The 8949-nt window shown below is 36.9% G+C and overlaps 1 pseudogene; it reads right to left on the bottom strand.

Annotated features, from left to right (window-relative positions):
- Positions 1–6962: 6962 nt before the first annotated feature.
- LOC122796854 lies at positions 6963–8015 on the bottom strand (annotated as a pseudogene).
- Between the last annotated feature and the right edge of the window lie 934 nt (positions 8016–8949).

Genomic DNA, 8949 nt, shown 5'->3' with positions numbered 1-8949 from the left:
TACAGAGGAGACAAAATTAGGGATGACATTTAAATCCTGTCAATATCAACGGCACATTTCAGACCACTGAAGTAGCAGGGCATGTTACAGAAGCAGTGGTAGCACAGATGAATGTAATAACATCTTACTAGGGCATGGAACAATTGGTGTCAGGCCAACAAAGTGCACATACCTGTGCTTGAATCCATGACTCTGTTAAATTCTATATTCCCAATTGGTCTGCTTTAATTTGTCAACTGGAGAAGTAGTCGACACGCAGCATTGAGCTGGAAGCATCAAGACTATGGAATATCGACAAACAGAAAAGGCATGTATAAATCATTTTTTGCAGGGGTTGCAAAGGGGGCTGCAGAGGGGCTGTTTCTCTAATCAAAAATTAATATAGATCATGAACCAAAGTAAAAAACACTGATAACAACCAGGCTCATGGTAAAACAGAGAAGCCAAATTCCCGAGTAGCCAAGCAAAACACAGTTATGTCAGAAAACACAGTCATAGAAACATCAGTAAAAGAAAAAAAAATGTTTATTAATCCACTAAGTGCTTTTGTCCCTCAGATATCATGGGACTTCTTCAGAGCATCATCGCAACCCATCTAATGAAGTTTAAATACATTAAACAGGGAACCACCCTACTCGATCCAATTAATTCCTAACATACTACTAAAAGAGCCACTGCTGTTCTATACCATGTTATAGGTTAATAAAAAGCAAGAATAACCTTCAGTGATACCAATGGTTATAACAGACACCAACAATTTAAAAACATATCAAACTATATCCTCCCTCGTATCTAATAAATATAAACAATGAATTTAAGGATTACATTTTAATAGTCTAATAATTGAAATTGCTGAAATACTAATTGTACTACAAAGGATGAATGTTTGTTAGTCTACAGATATTTTTGTTTAAGCTAGTATCACTCACTTTACGATGTACAGTTGTTATGGCAACAGAAGGATGTCGTTCAGATAAACTATAACTGTAGATTAGAAATGCCTGACTAGTAGGGTATCAAAGCTATTTACATGGAAAGAAACAAAAAGGGATGCAGGAATTGTGTATTAGCTGCTTATAACAATACCTTGCCCCCCTTTAAAAGTCAAGCCTGTGTGATGTTGATGAATAATATCATACTGTATTATATACCAATCAACCTGTTGATGCTACACGCAAATGTTCACTTTTCTCATCTCTGCTTGAAGGTAATCTTCCTTTATGCCAGTAAGTAGTTGTTGATTGGACAAATAATTCTTCTACCTATTGTTACCACTAGCACACCAGGAAAAAATAAATAAATTGAGTATTCTCTACATCCTGAGAAAGATAAGAGATTGCACTGAAATAAACAAACAAAACAAGTGTTACCCCAATGTCCTTAAAATGACAAGATGAAAAACACAAAAGAGAAATAAAATTAAAGTGAGACCTGTACCTGGTGCTCCTCTTAAAAACAGTAAATGATGTCCACTTGAAGGTAGTCTTCCTTTATATCAGTTTGTTGATGTTGATAGGCTAAAACATCATTCTATCACTTATTTATATTAGTCTACCAGGAAAAGATTTTCAAAATGAGTGTCCCCTATATCTTGAGAAAACTGAACAAACAAGTGTCACTGCAATGTCTTTAAAACAACAAGAGAAAACACCAAAGTAACATAAAACTAAACTGAGGACTTGACCCAGCAGAATGAACACTGTGGTATAGAAAAACAAAGAAAAAATACATTTATTTTATTTTATTTATGTATTTAACATTTGTTTAATGGGAAAGTTTGACTGGGTCTAAGCCTATTTTCAGAGAAGGTGCAGGGTGAAAAGCTCCAGAGACAAATAACAAGTTACAGGAAATTACTTGAAATTATAAAAGATACAAAAATTATAAAATCATAACATTTCAAAAATTACAGTAAGAACAACACAGAAATTGACACTGATTTTTGGGTCAGATTTTTATACATACCCAAGTTCAAAGCAGTGTTGCTTAACTTAAACTAAATTGAGAACTTTACCTGGAGCCACTCAAGTAAGCACCATGATATGGTGTGGGGGTGGGGTACAAGGACATGCCATAATTCAACAAAGTCCACAACCTCTTAAACACTGTACAGTTGCTGAGAGGGAGTGTGATTAAATGCTGTGATATACTTAATTCAAACAAATGATATAATGGGAATGGAGTTGTAATAAATGCAGACTGTTGCAACGTGCTTCAGTCACTCAAAGAGGGCAAAGGGGCTAAAGAGTGTAACTTTGCTATAGACTGCTTGAAACTCTAAGATAGACTTATCTTCTTATGCCTACTAGTTCAGAAAAACTTGGTAGTCTAAATGTAGTTCATCGTACTAGTTTAAGGCTTGACTTGAGCTAAGAATCACTATTTTTGTGCATCTTGAAAACAACTGCATAATTCTGTGCAATCTAGTAGCCATGTGTTATTTAGCAGTTTTTAAGCTTTGTCTCCATGTAGTGTTTTTTTTTATTTAAAATTTGTTAACTGGGAAAGTCCGACTTGGAACAAAGCCAATTTTCAGTGGAGGCCCAGGGAGAAATGCTCTAGATGCATGTCTTTGTAATGTGGGAGGAATTTGGAGTACCCAGAGGAAACACACATGAATGCAGGGAGGGCATACAGACTCCACACAGAAGGTACTCCAGCCGAGAATCAAACCAGAGAACCTCTTGCTGTGAGGTGACAACACTACTGCTGCACCATTGCACTGTGGTTATTCTCATTATGTGATCAAATGCCAATGTTTTCATTGCTCCATTTACACGTATATCACAGGTCACTGTGTTAACGATCTTCATCTTATTAGACAAATACTCATGAAGACACATACACCAAAAATACTGATATCATGATGTATTTTTCCAGAGTTATCACTGACCACATAATAATGAAATGTTACAAAATATAACCTCACAAATGCATATTTCCCTGTCCTGGGTGACAAACAGAATTTTCTATCATCTGTATTACAAATGTAACATGTTTTCATAAGCAACAAACATCAGAGGGCTAAGATCAAAAAAATGCCAGCATTGTTTACAGTGTCATGGACATTACCAAAGAGTAATGAGCTCTTACTATCACCACTGTCTCTATTACTCTTGCTGAATGTCCATGGAAATATAGTGATTCTGGTATTATTAAACATGTATGGCACAAGACCATTCTATGTCTTGAAGAAAAAAAAAAACTAACTGTTCTAAAGCTGGACTCATAAAGATGAGAAATACATTATTTCAATTAGTTCAGAATAAAGAAAGTTATTATTTAATTTTAGCATAATATTGAATGGACTATCCTTCATGTGGATAGTTATGTCCGCAGTCTTAAGGGCAACATAAAACAGTGTGTGGAATTAGTTGATGATGGCACCACCTATACTCAGCAAGAAGATATATCAAATCTGCTGGCCAACAAATTCAGCTCAAATTTTACCTCCCCATCACTTCCAGTTCTCCCCCAAGAAATACCCTCCACCACTCCACCGCCAGTTATCACCAAAAAAACAGGTTGCCACTGTACTCACTAAAGCTAAAAACATAGCTTCAGTGGGGGTCTGATGATATACCAGGTCACAGCTTAAACAGCTTAAATCAGGACCTATCAGGTCCATTAGGATCTCTATTTAACTATAGCCTCTGGAGTGGCTTTGTCCCGGTAAAGTGGAGGACAGCAGCAGTCATCCTTCTGAATAAAAGGGGACCATCTACTAACCTGGGAAATTACAGACTCATAATTTTGACTAGTTTTATATGTAAGGCCATGGAAAGGATAATCATGGACCTGATAAATGGGTCCCTATTAGTTCATTGAAAAATCAGTTCAGCAAATGGCATTTTCAGTGCAATTACATCAAACATATCATTTGTCGAACTGATCATACTGAGATCATGATACAGTGAGGATTGGGAACTTTACCCTTTCCTCACTGTAGTGCAATCTTGGATTTGGTATATATAATTGTGTGTGGGGGGGGGGTGCAGCCCCCCACATGAGGGGAATTCGATGAACAGCATTAAAGATGAAATGCCATCCATTGAAGTGATGGTTTGATGCACTGATATAGATCCTGATAAATAATGACTGGACCTGACCCAATTCATCTTTGTCAAGGACAGATCATGCCTACTGAATCTGGTGGATTTCTTTGAGTAAGTCACTAAGGCCATGCATGAGGATAAAACAGTACATATCACCTACCTTGACCTGGCCGAGGCATTTGACACAATTCCCTAATCAGGTATTATAAATAAACTCACAAAACTGGGCAGGCAACTGGTAGCCATCTGGCTCACAGACAGAATACATGGTTAAAGTGGGTGAATCCAGATCCAGCAAGAAGCCAGTTACTAGTGGTGTGCCACAGAGCTCAGTGCTGGAACCACTCTTGTTTGGAAGATATTTCTCTGAAGTCAAACCTAGTGTAGAAGGCCTCTACATGACAAAGTTTGCCAATGACTACAAGTTGTGGGCAGTCATTGAATCCCCCACTGATGTAGATATCCTTCAGCAGGGCCTAGAGCAGACAAATTATTGGTACTAGAACCATGGTCTAAAACTAAATGTGAAAAAATGCATTGTCATATTCTTTGGGAAGTCAAATACCCCTGCAAATTACAACAGTAATAGCACAGCCATAAGACTAGACTCAGAGGTGAGAGATCTAGGTATACAGATAGTAGCCTGAACTTTGACCGCCATTTGTCCACAGTGGTGAGGAAGTCATTCTATGTAGCACAACTTATAAGTAAAGGTATGGCATCCAGATCCAAGGAAATTATAGTCCCACTGTACTCAGTCCTTATCACACCAACAATCAAGTACAATGCACCATTTGACATGTACTTGACTAGGCACTTACAACAGCTGGAGTGGCCTCATTAGTTCTTCACAAAGAGAATACAGAGTGTAAACAACATGTCCTATGTGGAGAGACTAAAAGCCTTATCCCTTTACTCTGTCTCCTACTGACTGTTAAGGGATGATCTTTGCCTGACCTATAAGGCACTCACAGATTCAGCCTTGATGGAGCGGCTACACATCCACAAGTCAAATGAGGTTCATCTGTTCGAGGAATCTAAACCTATTCGCAACTCAAACAAAACACGCTGGCGAGACAGATATGTTTCTCAGAGATTGCCCCTTCTTTGGAACAGACTTCCTATTCAAATTAAACAGAGCCCTTCCCTGGCCCTCTTTAAACACAGTTTGGATCAATGGATGGGGAATTGCAAATTCACATCTAGTGTAGCGCCTATGTCCCTTATGAACAGGGGCAATCTGTAAGATACTCAAGGCATAGTCACAAATCCATGTCATCCTCTTGCCCATAGTGGCCATATATTGGGTAAAATCAGGTTATATAGGGTAGGCTTATAAGGCCTCTTAAGCCATTGGGCTATTAATCTTCTTTGAACCTATATGGCATGCATCATTTTCTCTTAAGGTAATAAAAATGCATATTAATGAAGGATGCAATTTTATTATCATCACATTATTAGATTCTGTGAGTCTTAACAAAGCATATAATTTTGCTCACCTTTTACAGAAAAGCCAAGTAAGTTAACTGTTAATTTAAGTTATTGGCTTAAGTTTAAGATGTGACAACTATGATCATCAAACAAGAGTCATTTAGTCATAACATCATTGTTGTGGAGCAGTTTGTCCAGTAGAAATAATAATGTCACTGTGATAATCATTCTATTTCCATAATAACAACTAGGTGTGGCTTTCTACCTGCCTATCTGTCCCTCTGCATAGCTAGCTTTTATCTGTTCAGCTGTATTATATCTGTCTATCATTACATCTGTTTTCCCATTTATCCATCCATCCTTTTATCTGTTCTGAATATGGCTACCTTAGTGCTTATCTTTCTGCCTTGACCTTCCTAGTTATATAATATGTTTGCCTTTCATGCACGGCCACTCTACATATGTCTCCAAATGTATCTATATCATGGCACTGTATCTTGCGATCTGTCAGTCTCCTTTTTCTGTCTTACTAATTCTGCTACTATGTCTATTAATCAAGTTGGTATACACTGGTTGACAAGTAAGACTCATCTAAAGGTGTGAAGCCCACCAAGTATTCAAAGTTTACACTTAGAGATAAAACATGTTTCGTTTATAATAAAGTGGTTGCTTGCTTCACTGCAAATATGAGCTCAGCTGTTTAAATTGCAAACATGCAGGTGTGAAGAAGTGCACATTTTGTAAAACTGTGGGATGAATACATTGAATCAGTAAGGACTGCTATAACTCAACCTTTTTTTCATTTAATGCAAATCAGTCTTTAATCAGAATCTTTCTGTGACGATATAAAAATACACTGGAAGAAATAACACATGCAAAGTAATACTGAGATTTCACATTCTCATTGTGTAGATGCTAGTATTTTATTTTAACAGTGTTGTGTTAGAAACCAGTAACTGAAACTTCATGTTGTAGGTAAATGGAATAATTCACATGTAGTCCAAATAAGCACTTTAGAAATGAATTATTAATAAAACAAAATCCACGACTTGTTCATCTCCCTCATCAGAAAAGCAGACTGCCATGCAATGCTTTCATTTTCTGTAATCTCTCATTTTAAAAGACAGGGGTATATCTATGATTTGGTTATGCTGAAATTTATACTAGGGATAAAAATTAGCAAACCACAAATGCATGCTGTTGAGAAAAAATTACACTGCCAAAAACATGTATACTTCAGAACTAAGTTCAACAAAGCTATAACTTCCATATAAAATTTCTTCTAAATTAACCTGAAATGCTTCACAGAACATTTGCTTATATGATGAGATCAAATGTATGCATTGTGTAATATTGTAATTCAAGATCTATTGTACTGTACAATGCACTAAGCTGTTTAGATACATATAGTCTGACAATGTATAAACATTAATTAAAAACAAATTAAATAATAAAATGAATTAAAACATCTCACTTCTATAAATTACTTATTGAGGATCTAAAACTACTGGCCTGCTTGTTTGTAGGATGTATATAAAATTGCAAGCATGTCAGCAGCCTGAACAAATCTTTTCTGAATTTTCCACCTACAAATGTGTAAAAAACAGGGTTAATGCAACAATGGAAATGAATAATATTATGAAAGATATAATATGCATATTCCATGGAGGTATCACAAGTCTGAGTAGAAGTTATAGATATTAACAACAAAATATTATATGGAGCCCAGCAGCAAAAGAAAACTATGACTATAACAAGTATCATTCTTAACACTTTGTATCTCTAGATGATTCTGCTTCTTCTTAGTATCTGAATCACAATTCTGATGTAGCAATAAATCACAATAACAAGTGGAATCAAGAAGAACACAGTCGTTTGAATCAGTATCCCTGCAGTTCTCCAGGTTGCTGTAAAAGGTTCATCATCTCTGATTTCTTCACAGAGAATGATAGCTCCATTGTCAATTGTACCTGTGAGAATGAACTCTGGAACTGCTCCTAAAATGCTGACAATCCAAGCAACAGCACTTGCTGAAGCAGCATACAAGGCCGTCCGAAACTTAAGAGCAGATCTAGAAAAGTGAACCCGAAACAGATAACAATCAGCAGTCATCAGTACCAGAAACATGGAACAACTGTATATACCAATGAAGTAGAGTCCATTGACTAGCTTGCACATGCAGTTTCCAAACATTCATTCTGAGGAGTAGTACACAGCCCAAAAAGGCAGAGTGGTTGTAAAAATCAAGTCAGAAATAATCAAGTTTAAAATAAATATATTTGTTACTTTCTTCATCTTCTCAAATGCTAGCATTATAAAATGAATTAAGACATTTCCACACATGCTTAATGCAAATACCACATAAAAATAAGCTGGCAAAACTGAAGCTACAGATGCTGCAAGTTCTGTCTTCTCACAGTATGACACTATTGTTTTTTCCAAGGTGTCATTGTCACTGTAGTCACCATAATAGAGATTGGTAGTGTGCACTGGCAGCAGATGTGGCACATCTGTAGTCAGTGACTTCATATCCCACTCTGGTTATAATCAACATGAAAATGTCACTATATAAATGATGAGGCTCTCTCCGTATTACACTTGTAATGAGTATCATAGATTTACAATTTAAATAACATTGGGCAGGATTCAGGAAGCCTCCGTGTAAGAGTTATAACTCTTACACGGAGGCTGCAGTTAAATGGTGTGATGTCAGCATGTCATGCATATGCATGAGGTGCATGAGGCATGCTGAATCACACCGTAACTCTTATACGGTCCGTGTAAGATAGTAGGGGGCATGTCCATAGGCTAAGCCCTGCAAGCGGACACGCCCCTGGAAGTCTAGAATGGCTGAAAGTAAACAGCCACGAGAGAGGCCATGGAAATGTAAATAAACACACTACACAACACATGACCCCACAGACCAGCAATGTAAAAAGTGAACAGATGTTATAAAATGAAAATAAAAACTGTTTTATTTTTTTTAAACCCCGTAAATGTTTGCTACTGTGTGCGCGGGTGTGCTACTAGCGCAACTGCAGTTAGCAATCAGTGGAAAAGGATATAAGAACTAAATATGCAAAGTAAGCTAAGAAGTAATAGCATAGCGGTAGAGTTGTTGGCTTAAGAGCAGGCAGGCAAGGTTCGAGCCCACACAACAACCTTTTTGTTTTTGTAAATAAGCATTAAAAAGGCCCCTGACAGTACTGTACAAATGTAAAAGTATTTCCTTTTTTAAAATGGAATGAAATGGAGCATATATTTCAAGTAATACAATAAAAAAATTATTTAGAAATGTAGTGATAGCTAAGCTGCTGTGAGACAGAGTGCCCGTAGCTGAGTAGTGTTTCAAAGGCTGCAAATTGCTTGCCCGTAGCTAAGCACCGGTTTAACAGGCTCAAACTGTGTGCAACTAGCTGTGCTTAGCTGAACATGTGTGTTACTAGCCAATTAAGGTTTATCC

The sequence above is a fragment of the Protopterus annectens genome, chromosome 3.part0, assembly GCF_019279795.1.
Source record: "Protopterus annectens isolate FY-2018-M chromosome 3.part0, PAN1.0, whole genome shotgun sequence".
Classification (NCBI taxonomy): domain Eukaryota; kingdom Metazoa; phylum Chordata; order Ceratodontiformes; family Protopteridae; genus Protopterus; species Protopterus annectens.
The sequence above is the reverse complement of the archived record's forward strand: the minus strand, read 5'-3'. Positions and strand labels throughout refer to the sequence as shown.